At 46.2% G+C, this 13,712-nt stretch overlaps 2 long non-coding RNA genes across 4 annotated transcripts; one reads left to right on the forward strand and one right to left on the reverse strand.

Moving 5' to 3' along the window:
• The first annotated feature begins 5,849 nt into the window (after positions 1 to 5,849).
• LOC109494771 lies at positions 5,850 to 6,675 on the forward strand. Its single transcript, XR_002149808.3, has 2 exons — positions 5,850 to 5,977; positions 6,304 to 6,675. It is a non-coding gene; the product is annotated as an uncharacterized LOC109494771 (long non-coding RNA).
• Positions 6,676 to 10,585: 3,910 nt separating this feature from the next.
• On the reverse strand, positions 10,586 to 13,210 carry LOC109494772. 3 transcript variants are annotated; one of them, XR_002738441.2, is made up of 3 exons: positions 12,595 to 13,210; positions 11,199 to 11,413; positions 10,586 to 11,092 (listed from the first exon to the last, which is right to left on the reverse strand). It is a non-coding gene; the product is annotated as an uncharacterized LOC109494772 (long non-coding RNA). The 3 variants fall into 3 exon arrangements; XR_006590342.1 differs by lacking the exon at positions 12,595 to 13,210 and adding an exon at positions 11,504 to 11,537; XR_002149809.3 differs by lacking the exon at positions 12,595 to 13,210 and having other exon boundaries at positions 11,199 to 11,494.
• Between the last annotated feature and the right edge of the window lie 502 nt (positions 13,211 to 13,712).

Genomic DNA, 13,712 nt, shown 5'->3' on the forward strand with positions numbered 1-13,712 from the left:
GCACAGTCAGTGAGTTCGAGCCCCATGTGGGGCTCTGTGCCGACAGCTCGGAGCCTGGAGCCTGCTTTGGATTCTGTGTCTCCCTCTCTCTCTGCCTCTCCCCATTTCTCTCTCTCTCTCTCTCTCTCAAAAATAAATAACATTATCATACAAACTTCTAAAGCAAACACTAAAAGAACAAAGCAGAGTTCTAGCTAATAAATCTACAAAGAAGATAAAATGGAATCATAAAAAAACACTCAATCCAAATAAAGGTGGAAAAAGGGAACAAGGATACCATGAGACAGATTTTTTTAAAAGTCAAGACGACAGGGGCGCCTGGGTGGCTCAGTCGGTTAAGCGTCCAACCTCGGCTCAGGTCACGATGTCACAGTTCACGGGCTGGAGCCCCACATCGGGCTCTGTGCTGACAGCGTAGAGCCTGGAGCCTGCTTCGGATTCTCTCTCTCTCTCTCTCTCTCTCTCTGTCTCTCTCTCTCTCTCTCTCTGCTCCTCCCTTGCTCACACTCTGTCTCTCTCTCTCAAAAACAAATAAACATTAAAAATTTTTTTAAAATATTAAGTAATCTCGGGGCGCCTGGGTGGCGCAGTCGGTTAAGCGTCTGACTGCAGCCAGGTCACGATCTCGCGGTCCGGGAGTTCGAGCCCTGCGTCGGGCTCTGGGCTGATGGCTCAGAGCCTGGAGCCTGTTTCCGATTCTGTGTCTCCCTCTCTCTCTGCCCCTCCCCGTTCATGCTCTGTCTCTCTCTGTCCCAAAAATAAATAAATGTAAAAAAAAAAAAATTAAGTAATCTCTACACCCAACATGGGTCTTGAATTCACGACCTTGAGATCAGGATCCTCGGACTGAGCCAACTAGGTGCCCCTAAACTTCCTCAACTTAATAAAAGTCATCTACAAAGATCTCCACTAACATTTTACTTACTGGCGAAAGACTGATCACTCTCTCTCTGGGGTCAGGAATAGGATAAGAGCGACTACTGGCACACTTTTATTAAATATCGTAACAGATCCTGACCAGGGCAATAAGGCAGGAAAAAGGAAATAAAAGGGAACAGATTGGAGAAGAAGTAAAATTCCATTTGTGGATGACATGATTATGTAGATAGAAAATCCCAAGTGTTCTAGCAAAAAACAGAAAAAAAAAACCACACACACACACACAAAACCAACCCAGCATTAATAATTGATTTTAACAAGGTTGCAACATACATGGTAAACATAATAAATCAATTGTAGTTCTAGATGCTGCTTTTTTTTTAATACTTTTTTTTAACGTTTATTTATTTTTGAGACAGAGATAGAGGATGAAACGGGGGAGGGTCAGAGAGAGAGGGAGACACAGAATCGGAAGCAGGCTCCAGGCTCTGAGCCATCAGCACAGAGCCCGATGCGGGGCTTGAACTCACGGACCGGGAGATCGTGACCTGAGCCGAAGTCGGATGCTCAACCGACGGAGCCACCCAGGCACCCCCCCCGCAAAAAAATCCAACTTTCAAATGAGTAAAAGCCTTGACTGACACTTCCAAAAAGAACATGTATGAATGGCCAACAAACACACAAAGATATTCAACATCTACATACAATTACCAGAGAAATTCAAATTAATACCACAAAGAGATATCAGTACACACTTTCTAAGAAGGCTAAAATTTTGCACGACTCTCAAAAACAGACATTGGCAAAAGCGTGGAGTAGCTGGAACGCTCACATATTATTGAAGGGAATGTAAAATCGTACCTCACTCTGGAAAACAGGTTGGCAGTTTCTTGTGAAGTTGAACATACGTTTACGTGATAACTCAGAAATTCCTTTTGGGCATCTACCCAAGAGAAATGAAAGCATATGTCTACAAAAAGGCTTTACACAAATGTTCATGGAAGACTTACTCATAATATCCAAAGAACTGGAAATAATCCAAACGTTTATTAATAGGTAAATAGAAAGAAACCACAGTATTTTCATTTACCGGATGTCACTCATCAATAAAAAGGAATAGCTTACAACATTGGTGAATCCAAAACCGTGACACTGAAAGAAAGAAGCCAGCCCTGAAAGTGCACAGGAAAATGCCATTTTCATTTCTATGAAGTTCTAGTCTGTGCAAAGCTAATCCAACAACGTAAACCAGATCTGTGATCGCCTGGAGGAGTTAGGGAAGATTGTCTGGAAAGAAGAACAAAAAGGACTTCTTGGAGTAATAAAAATGTAGTATTCCTTGATTAGTATGGGGATCATACAAATGTATACATTTTTCAGAACTCAATGACCCATATGTGTGTCATGTGAGCATTTTATTATCTGTAAATTATACGTCTACAATGTTGATTTTTTTAATTAAAAAAATTTTTTTAAGTTTATTTTGAGAGAGAGCAAGGTGGGGAGAGGGGCAGGGAGAGGGAGATAGAGAGAGAGAGAGAGGGAGAGAGAGAGAGAGAGAGAGAGAGAGACAGAAACCCAAGCAGGCTCCACACTGTCAGCCCAGAGCCCGATGCAGGGCTCGATCTCACGAACCGTGAGATCATGACCTGAGCCCAAATCAACAGCCGGACACTTAACTGACGGAGCCACCCCGGCTCCCCCGCGCCGAAGCAAATTTTTTCAAAAGCAAGTTTTGAGAAATTCCCCAAATAAGTGGAAAACATTAACTCACAGATTAAAGAATCTCCGTGAGTCCCAAACACTATGACAACCAAAGGGGAGAAAACACGCGGGCATTTTGGTAGACTACTGAATCCAGAGAAAACCAAGATACCAGGAAGCCTCCAGAAAGAAAAAGTCACAGTCAAACTACTCTCAAGAGGAAAAGAAGAGGGAGGGTCTAAACGTTCCACAGAAACTATGTAGCAGTGTTAGCTTCTCGGGGCCCCCAGAACAAAGTAGGCAGTGTGAAGTGAGAATTTACTGTCTCGCTTCTGAAGGCTACAAAGTCTGAAATCAAGGTGTCCCCGGGGCCCTGCTCTCTGCCGGCAGAGAGAGAATCCTTTCTTGCCTCCTTCCAGCTCCCAACGGCTCCCTGTGTCCCTCACTTCACATGGCCGTTTTTCTTTCTCTCTCTCTCTCGTTTTGTAAAGTTTTTAATTTTATTATTTTTGAGAGAGAGAGAGCACGCGCGAGCACGTAAGGGGCAGGAAGAGAGGGGGACAGAGAGGATCCGAAGGAGGGTCTGGGCTGACGCGGGGCTCGAACTCGCGAAGCACGGTATCATGACCTGGGCCGAAGTTGGACGCTCAACCGACTGAGCCACCCGGGAGCCCCATATGGCCATTTTCTTATAAGAACAGCAGTCATATATTTTAGAGGTACACCGTATTCCAGTATGACCTCATTTTTTTTTTTTTTTTAAAGCTGAGTATAGAGCCTGATGCGGGACTCAGTCTCACGACTGTGAGATCGTGACCTGAGCCGACATCCACAGTCAGATGCTTAACTGACTGAGCCACCCAGCTGCCCCCAGTATGACGTCATCTTAACTAGTCACATCTGCAACACCATTTTCCAATAAGGTCACATTCTAAGGTCCTGGGGATTAGACTTCAACCTATCTTTTGGGGGGGCTACAATTCAATCCAGAACAGATGTCAAAAGACAATGGAATAAAATGTTTAAAGCACCGAAAGGAAAAAGAAATTGTTACCCCAGGGGCGTCTGGATGGCACAGTCAGATAAGTCCGACTCTTGATCTTGGCTCAGGTCATGGTCTCACGGTTTGTGAGTTCAAGCCCCGCATCAGGCTCTGTGCTGATGGTGCAGAGCCTGCTTGGGATTCTGTCTCTTCTTCTCTCTGGACCTCCCCTGCTTATGCTCTCTCTCTCTCTCTCTCTCTCTCTCTCTCTCTCTCTCTCTCTCTCTCTCAAAATAAATAAATAAACTTAAAAGAAAAGAAATTATTACCCTAGAATTCTATACCAGTGGTAACAGCCTTTAGAAATGAAAGTGAACGATAAGTTGGATTTCATTAAAATTAAAAAGCTTTGTGCATCAAAGAATAGCATAAAGAAAGTGAAAAGACAACTCACAGAATGCAAGAAAATATTTGCACATCACAGATTTGGTGAGAAACTTGTACCTACAACATATAAACAGCTCTTACAATTCAATAATGAAAAGACGACCCAATGTAAAAATGGACCAGGGATCTGAGTAGACATTTCTGAAAAAGCACATACAAGTGTCCAATAAGCACATGATGATATGCTCAAAATCATGAGTCACTAGGACAATGCAAGTCAAAACCACAATGAGATACCACTTCAGCCCCCTACGAAGGCTATAATTTTTTTTAAGTAGGTTCCACACTCACTGTGGGGCTTGAACTCATAATCCTGAGATCAAGGGTCACATGCTCCACTCAAGGGTCACATGCTCCACTCACTGAGCCAGCCATGTGCCCCAGGATGACTGCCATTAAAAGGACAGACAGTAACAAGTGTTGGCAAGGATGTGGAGAATTCTGAGTTATCATACAGATGAGCCACTCGTGAGTTCCTAAGCCACAACAAGTGAGAGACAGTAAATGATTACTCTTGTTTTAAGCCTGTAAACTTTGGGGGTGATTTGTTACACAGCAGTAGATGACTAACGCAATAATCTCAAACACCATATCCCTGAATATATTCCATGCAAATGAAAATAAACACTCCAATTAAAGGAAAACATTGTCAGACTGGAAGAAAAACAAGATCCCGTTACACACTTTTTACCTAAAAAAATTTTTTTTATCAAATAATCTCTATGCCCACCATGGGGCACAGAGCTCATGACCTCGATTTCAAGAATTGCACACTCCACCACTGAGCCAGCCAGATGCATCTATACTTTTTACCTTAAATATAAAAATCACAGATGGATCTTTTTAACGTTTATTTACTTTTGAGAGAGAGAGAGAAAGCAAGTGGGGGGGGGGACGCAGAGAGAGGGAGAGAGAGAGAATCCCAAGCAGGCTGTGCACTCTCAGGCAGAGCCCAATGCGGGGCTCAAACTCACCAACGGTGAGATCATGACGTGCGCTGAAACCAAGAGTTGGACGCTCAACCAACTGAGCCACCCAGGTGCCCGTGGATTTAGAGTAAAAAGAAGGGAGCAGGCTTCTGGGTGGCTTCGTTGGTTAAACGTCTGACTCTTTATTTTAGCTCCAGTCGTGATCTCACAGTTTTGGGTGATTGAACCCCTCCCTGACAGCACTAACAGCACTTGGGATTCTCTCTCTCCCCTTCTCTCTGCCTCTCACCTGCTCGTGCATGCATGCCCTCTCTCTCAAATAAATAAAACATTTAAAAAAAAATAGGAAGGGAGAATATGTACAAAGCAAATACCAAGTAAAAGAAGGAAAGCTGGCATGGTCATACTAATATCAGACAAAGTAGACTTTAGATAGAAGTATTATAAGAGTTAAGAGGGACATTTCATAATTTAAAATGAGTTAATTAGGAACCTGTAATAAACTTGTATGCACCGAATAACATATCTTCGAAAGTATAAAGCAAAAGTTGACAGAAAGGGACAGGTAGACACATTTACAATCATACTTGGACATTTTAACATGCTTCATGTAGTAACGGACAGGAGAAGCAAAAAAAAGGGGGGGGGGGTACCTGGCTGGCTCAGTTGGTAGAGCACGTGACTCTTAATCTTGGGGTCATCAGTTCAAGTCCCACACTAGGCATGGAGCCTACTTTAAAAAAAAAAATCAGAAAATGTATAGATTTGAACAATGCAATTAATCGACTTGAACTGACACATTATAGAACACTACATCCAGTAACTGCAGCATATACGTTTTTTTTCAAGTGTATATGGCCCTTTAAACGTAGCTTCCGGTTTCCAGTTTCAGACGTAAGGAACCGTGGAGGTCACCACTCCATCTTAACAAGTGAAAAGCCGAGCAGATGAGAAACTCAACAACTCTACTAGGAGCCTTAAGAGAGGTGAGGACCCGGGGCAAACCCCTGCCCCCCAGGACCGGAGAGACTGACAGGTGAATACGGAAAGTAACAACTTACCGGGGACAGACGCGTGGGCAGAAATGGCTGCGGGAAGCAGGGCCAGGCGGGAACACCAGAACTGTAACTGATGAGTCGCTGGAGGCTCAGTGTGCCCAATTCTGAGAGTTAAAAACTCCAGGGGGACCCATTCACTGGAAAGGCCCCACAATTTTGTGAGATTTATGTCTAGGAGCTCAAGCTGGTTCCCAGAGTTAATATTAGGGTGGGGGGGGGGGAGTCTCCTTGGGCTTCTGCCAGGAAGTGGAGAAAAAGAACCATTTGGAAATTCATCACAGCACTCTTTTTTTTTTTTTAACAGGGCTCACCCCCCCCACCCCCAAGGAGAAACTAGTTAACCAGAACCTAAGTCACCTGCCGGGAGAGAACTATCCAACTGCAGCCGCCTCTAGCAGTCCTCCCCCACGTGAGAGGGAGAGAAAAACTAACAGCACGCGTGAAGTTCACAGTCTAGAGGCTCGGGCTCGCTAATCACGGACTCGAACGCTTCCTCTCCCCCCAACACCTCTTCTTGGATTTTTTTTCCCCCTAGGCTTTCCATCTCTCTGCTGACTCTGCCCATCTGTTCTTACATCCATGACTACTTGATCCGTGACGTCCGCCCCTTAGCATATGAATCATCGTTGTCTTAAATTCCTGGTCTGATCATTCCAACATCCCTGCCATATCTGCATCTGAGGCTCGCTCTGTCTCTTCAAATTGTAATTTTTTTTTTTTTTTTTTTTTTTGCCTTTTGGTATGCCTTGTTTTTCTTGATAGCCAGCCAGCCAGGATGGGCTGGGGGAAAGGAGCTAAATGGGTCTTTAGACATATATGTGTTCCCAGTAGATCTACCTGTATTAATTTCAGACAGAGCAGACTTCAAAACAAGGAGTTACTAGGGATAAAGAAGGGCACTACAGGGGCGGCTGGGTGGTTCAGCGGGTTAAGCATCCGACTAATTTCGGCTCGGGTCATGATCTCCCGGCTCATGGGTTCGAGCCCCGCACCGGGCTCTGCACTGTGGAGCCTGCTTCTGATTATGTCTCCGTCCCTCTCTCTGCCCATCTCTGGCTTACGTTCTGTCTCTCTCTCTCTCTCTCTCTCTCTCTCAAAAATAAACAAACATAAAAAAAAATAGAGGAAGAAGGGCATCGCATACAGCCCACTTACCAAAGTACACGATATTCTGGGCCATAAACAAGCTTTAACATTTTATTAATTTTTTTTTTTCTTAGAGCGTGCTGGGGAGGGGCGGAGAGAGAGAATTCCAAGTGGGCTACATGCTGTCGGCGCAAGCCTGACTCGGGGCTCAATCTCACGAATCGCGAGCTGAGATCAAGAGTCAGACGCTTAACTGACAGAGCCACCCAGGTGCCCCAAGCCTTTACAATGTTTAAGGGACAAGGGACACCTGGCTGGCTCAGTTGGTAGGTAGAGCACGCGATACTTGATCTCCGGAGTCGTGAGTTCAAGCCCCAAGTTGGGTGTAGCGATTCCTTAAAAATAAAATCGTAAAAAAAATTCAAGGGATGAAAATTATAGCGAACACATTATCCAGTCACTTTTTAAACGTTTTAAATTTTAATTCCAGTGTAGTTAACACATAGCGTTATACTCATTTCAGCTGTACAAGACAGTGAGTCAGCAATTCCATATATCGCTCTGTGCTCATCGTGATAAGTGTACTCTCGATCCCCTCCACCTGTTTTGCTCACCCCCCACCCACCTCCCCTCTGGTAGCCAGTAGTGTATCTCTATAGAGGAGTCTGTTTTTTGGTCGGTTTCTTTTTTCCTGTGTTTTGTTTCTGAAATTCCACATGAGTGAAACCATATGGTATTTGTCTTTCCCTCACTGGCATATTTTGCTTAACATTATACTCTCTAGATCCATCCACGTTGTTGCAAATGGCAAGATTTCATTCTTTTTATGGCTGAGTAATATTCCATTGTGTGTGTATGTATGTGTGTGTGTGTATATATATATATATATGTATATATATATATATATACACCACAGAGTAATATTCCATTGTGTGTGTGTGTATGTATGTGTGTGTGTGTGTATGTGTATATATATATATATATATACCACAGAGTAATATTCCATTGTGTGTGTATGTATATACATATGTATGTATGTATGTATATATATATATGTATGTGTATATATATATATATATACACACCACAGAGTAATATTCCATTGTGTATGTGTATATATATATCTATACATTGTGTATAGATATATATATACACATTGTGTGTGTGTGTGTGTGTATATATATATATATACATTGTGTGTGTATATATATACACATATATATGCACACTCACTACATCTTCTTTATTCATCCATTGATGGACACTTGGGCTGCTTCCGGATCTTGGCTATTGTAGATAATGCTGCAATAAATATAGAGGTTCATGTATCCCTTCCAAATTAGTGTTTTCATATTCTTTGGGTAAGTACTCAGTGCAGTTGCTGGATCATAGGGTAGTTCTACTTTCTCAGGGTAGTTCTATTCTTAATGTTTATTTATTTTTGAGAGAGACTCAGAGCACAAGTGGGGGAGGGGCAGAGAGAGAGGGAGACACAGAATCCAAAGCAGGCTCCAGGCTGTCAGCACAGAGCGGGACATGGGGCTCGAACTCAACAAACCATGAGATCATGACCTGAGCCACAGTCGGATGTTTAACTGTACAAGACTGAGCCATCCGGGCGCCCCTAAATTTTTTTAATGTTTATTTATTCTGGTGAGAGAGGGGGAGAGAGAGAGAGATAGAGAGTCAGTGGAGGAGGGACAGAGAGAGAGGAGAACAGAGGATCCAAAGCAGGCTCTGTGCTGACGGCAGAGAGCCTGATGCGGGCTTTGAACTCACCAACTCTGAAATCATGACCTGAGCTGAGGTCAGATACTTAACCAACTGAGCCAGCCAGGCGCCCCTTCAGCAGCATACTTCTAAATGGCTCATGAGTCAGAGAAGAAATAAAATGGGAATAAGGAATCATTTTTAACTGAGTGATAGTAAACATGTAACACTTGCAAAACTTGTAGATGCCATGAATACTAGGTTTAGAGGGAAGTGTATATAGCTTTAATACATACAGTAGAAAGTAAAATTCAAAAGCCAGATATCTAAGAAGGTAGAAAAAGAACAAAGTAAAAACAAAGGAGAAAATAAAGTACTATGGATAGGAGCAGAAATCAACCAGATAGAAAAAATACAATATAAAAACCAATAAGGCAAAGCTGTTTATTTGAAAGGTTAGGGGCACCCGCCGCACCTGGGTGGCTCAGTTGGTTAAGCCTCCGACTCTTGATTTTGGCTCAGGTCGTGATCTCACAGTTTGTGGGATTGAGACCCACATCGGGCTCTGCACTGACAGCTTGGAGCCTGCTTGGGATTCTCCCTCTGCCCCCCTTCTCTCTCTCTCCCTCTCCCTCTCTCAAAAACAAATAGGGGCGCCTGGGTGGCTCAGTCGGTTGAGCGTCCGACTTCGGCTCAGGTCACGATCTCACGGTCCGTAAGTTCGCGCCCCGCGTCAGGCTCTGGGCTGATGGCTCAGAGCCTGGAGCCTGCTTCCGATTCTGTGTCTCCCTCTCTCTCTGCCCCTCCCCCGTTCATGCTCTGTCTCTCTCTGTCCCAAAAATAAATAAACGTTAAAAAAATAAATAAAAAATAAATAAATAAATAAATAAAAACAAATAAACAAACATCAAGAAGAAAAAGGTTAGGGACCCCTGGCTGGCTTCGGTAGGCCACGTGTCTGTTGACCTCAGGGTCGTGAGTTCAAACCCCACACTGGGCTCAGAGATTACTTACAAATAAGAAATCTTAGGGTGGCTGGGCGGCTCAATCAGTTAAGCATCTGGCTTCAGCTCAGGTCATGATCTCACAGTTCATGAGTTCGAGTCCTGGTTCTGGTGAGCTCAAGCCCCACTTAGGGTGAGCCCTGCTTCTCTCTCTCTCTCTCTCTCTCTCTCTCTCTCTGCCCCTTGCTTACTTGCACCCTCTTTCTCTCTCCAAAATAAATAAATAAATAATTAAAAATAAAAAGTCTTAAAAAAGTTCAAAGGTTAATATAATCAACAAGTCTCTATTAAGGGCAATGAAGGGGGGGGGGGAAGAGAAAACAGATTACCAATATCAAGAATCAAAATGAGACATCACTAAAGATCCCACAAGCATAAAAAAAGGGTAATAGGATATTAGGAACCACTTCCTGTCAATGCATTTGAAAATTCGGATGAAGCAGATAAATTCTTTTTTTTTTTTTAACGTTTATTTATTTTTGGGACAGAGAGAGACAGAGCATGAACGGGGGAGGGGCAGAGAGAGAGGGAGACACAGAATCGGAAACAGGCTCCAGGCTCTGAGCCATCAGCCCAGAGCCCGACGCGGGGCTCGAACTCACGGACCGCGAGATCGTGACCTGAGCCGAAGTCGGCCGCTGAACCGTCCGAGCCACCCAGGCGCCCCATTGTCTTACTGTGTTTCTATCCGCTGTATGCATCCCTCTATCCATCCGCGAATTCATCTAACTTTTCAGTGCATTTCAAAGTTGCAGACGTCAGTACACTTGGGGCGGGGGGCGGTCCTCCATTTTAAAAAGTATTTTTACTGAGATATAATTCACATACCACGACATTCACCCTTTCAGCGTATGCAGTTCCCGAGTTTTCAAAATATTCACAAAATGTTTCAATCCATCACTGCTGCAGTTTTAGACCTATGTATAATTTCGTGTTTCTCCAAACGCCCATCTGGTTGTCTGAACACCACATCTTAAAAACTCCATCTTTCTGTCAGAGGCTGAGATGTCGCCAATTGTCGCTAAACAGGTCTGGAGGGGGCGGGGGGAGGGTATCTAATTCTGTTCCATTGACCTGCTTGCCCCTCTATTCCCACGTGTGGGACTTCTTTGCTAACAGCAGCCCCGGCTCTGGATGACGGGGGAGGGGAGGTGACAGGTGGCCACGCCTCTTCGAGGCCTTTTATCCAAGAACTTTGCTTTATATGAGCTCGTCCGGTCCACCGAGCTGCAAACTTTGCTCCCAGCGACGCAGAGAAAACCACCTGGGCAGGAGGAGAGGCAGCAGGAAACCCTGGGAAAGAGTGGGACCAGGCATCAGGAACACCCCACCTTAGGGTCCCCACTCTCCTCTCTCCCCAGCCCAGGGTGGGGGCCCTCCCCTCCTCTGGACAACTCACCCTCGCTTCTGAGGACTCCTGGAGCTGGGCGAGGGAATGTCCCGTCCGGCTCTCTGCACGAAGGCACCTGCACGGTGTCGCTGAGGCACCCGGAGTTTTGGGAGGTGAGGCCCAGCGTGTCCAACACCTGCCGGGCCGTCCTCGGAATTCACCACGAGCAGCCCTTATTGCACGTGTCTGGTCATGTTCGTGTCGGCCTCAAAGGGGCTCGCTGTCTGCAGGAAGGAAGAGGGGGTAAAGAAAAGAACTCCTCTCCCGCCAGCCTAAGCTCCCAGACCCTCTCAGAATCCCAGAGTCCCACCTACCCGCGCCTCTGCGGCTGCGTCTCCAGGGCTCCCCTCGAGGCCACGCCCCGAGCGGGCGAGTCCGCGAGAGGCCACGCCCCAGGCCACGCCCCCGCGAGAACCCACTCCTTCAGAGCGAGGCCCCCCTGAGTCACCGCCCTCTTTCAGAAATGCGCTGCCCGGGCCTCTGAGCCTCTACTGTCCCTAGGCTGCTACCCCCTGCCAGAGCCCCCAACCCCCTTCTGAGCTGCCCACTCTAGCTAGGCACCCGCATGGTGACCCCCTGAGGGGAGCACTCTGCGCCCACTACCACGGAGAAGCTTCCCGTAAAGGCCTGCCTTAGAAGGGGACGGAGGGTCCCAGCCCCAAGAGCCTTCCCTATGCAGACTCCTCCCTCCCGCTCTTGCTCAGTCCTTGATCCTTGATCGTAGAGCACCCCATGGCTCCAGAAGGCCCCCAGGCTCAGAGCCCAAGTCCTCACCTTAACCCCTGAATGTCTGCGTGTTCTAAGCCCTACCCCTGTTCCCATACACCCACTCTCCATTCCAGCTGGGGCGGTCTCACGCCTTGACCCTTAGCCCCCCCTCTTTCTCTTAAAAAAAATTTTCCCTATTCACTGGACTGTGCCCCAGATGTCTGTCTGACCTATTAGCAGCCCCAGACGTCGGTGTGTGTGCGCGCGCGCACACACACACACACACACACACACACACACACGACTTTGCACCGTAACTTTCAATGCCAGAGCAAAGGGTCGTAGCGGGGACTTCAGCATGTCAGGACAGCCCTGGCCTAGGTCTGTGGGGTCTGAGTACATTGCTAACAATATGACAGGGGTTTCTGCCAATCACCGAAGACACGTTGGTGATGATGCCTTTGCCCCTGAAGGAGGAAGCCTTGAAAGGCGGTCATTGCCAATGGGGACGAGAGGGTCTAGGTGATCCCCCCCCCCCCCCCCCCGCTTCCACCCCGTAGCCCCGCCCTGATGTAGAGTCAGAAGGATGGGCAAGAGCTGGGAAGGTGGACGGGACAGCGGGGGAATGGAAGGGTTCCATTGGAAGCGGTTGGGTGGGGGAGGATCCAGAGTGGAAGAGAAAGAGACCGGCTCTCACCTGGTGACCATGTGGGGCGGGACAGTTCTAGTCATGTACAGAGAAGAGCTGGGAACCCCTGTATCTTTCTGTTTCCCATCCCATCACCTGCCCCTCCTCCTCAAGTTCAGGCTCCTCTCCCTGCCTTCCCTGGGGGAATCTCCTCCACACCAGGTCCGGTGCTGGTGGATGCTGGCTGGGGACGCTGCAGAGTGGCCAGGGCCATACGCTGCCCTTAAACCCCATCCCTCCCGGCCCTGTCTCACCTGGACCACTGACATCACATTACAGGTCATAATATCCAAGAGTCTCTGGAGAAGAGTGTGGCACTAACCTGTCTTCCCTTCCCTAGCCCTGCCACACTCCCATTTTCTTACTTCCTACCTTACTTTTCTTTTAGCATGGAACACTTTTTTGTTTGTTTGTTGTTTGTTTGTTTAAAGCAGCAGCTGCTATGATTTAAAATGCACACACCCTTTGATCCATCAAAAACTGCGCTTTGGGAAATGTGTTGCTTTCCAAGATACACGTGCGGGGGGAAACGAATAGGTCCAAGGATGTTGGTTGCAACACTGTAGTCGCACAGAACAGGAAACATCCTGAATGTTCATCAGCGGTAGAATGGCTCAAATAGATACAGTGTAGCCCATGGATGGGTCACTGTGCAGCAAGTACAAACGGTGGGTCAGGTGTTCACTCCGCCTAGAACCATCCCCGAGATATATGCAGAGATACATGCAGACTGGGAAAAGGCGATACATGCAGACTGGTAAAAGGCAGGTGCGTAACAGTAGGCTGCCTGCCCTCCAGATTTTATACATGTGTGTGTGTATATAATATACATGTAAACACATATAATGTATGTTTCCCATATATAATATGTAACATGTAATATATATACCATTATAAATAATGTATATATACTTCCATATGCATAGAGAAAAAAACACCTACTACATTTTTTTTAGTTTATTTATTTTTTGAGAGAGAGAGTGAGCAGGGGAGGGATGCAGAGAGAAAGAGAGGGAGAGAGAGAATCCCAAGCAGGCTCCTCACTGCGCAAAGCCCAAGGTGGGGTTCAAACTCACAAACCATGAGATCATGACCCGAGCGGAAATCATGAGTGGGTTGCTTAACCG

The sequence above is a fragment of the Felis catus genome, chromosome E2 (assembly GCF_018350175.1).
Source record: "Felis catus isolate Fca126 chromosome E2, F.catus_Fca126_mat1.0, whole genome shotgun sequence".
Taxonomy (NCBI): Eukaryota; Metazoa; Chordata; class Mammalia; order Carnivora; family Felidae; genus Felis; species Felis catus.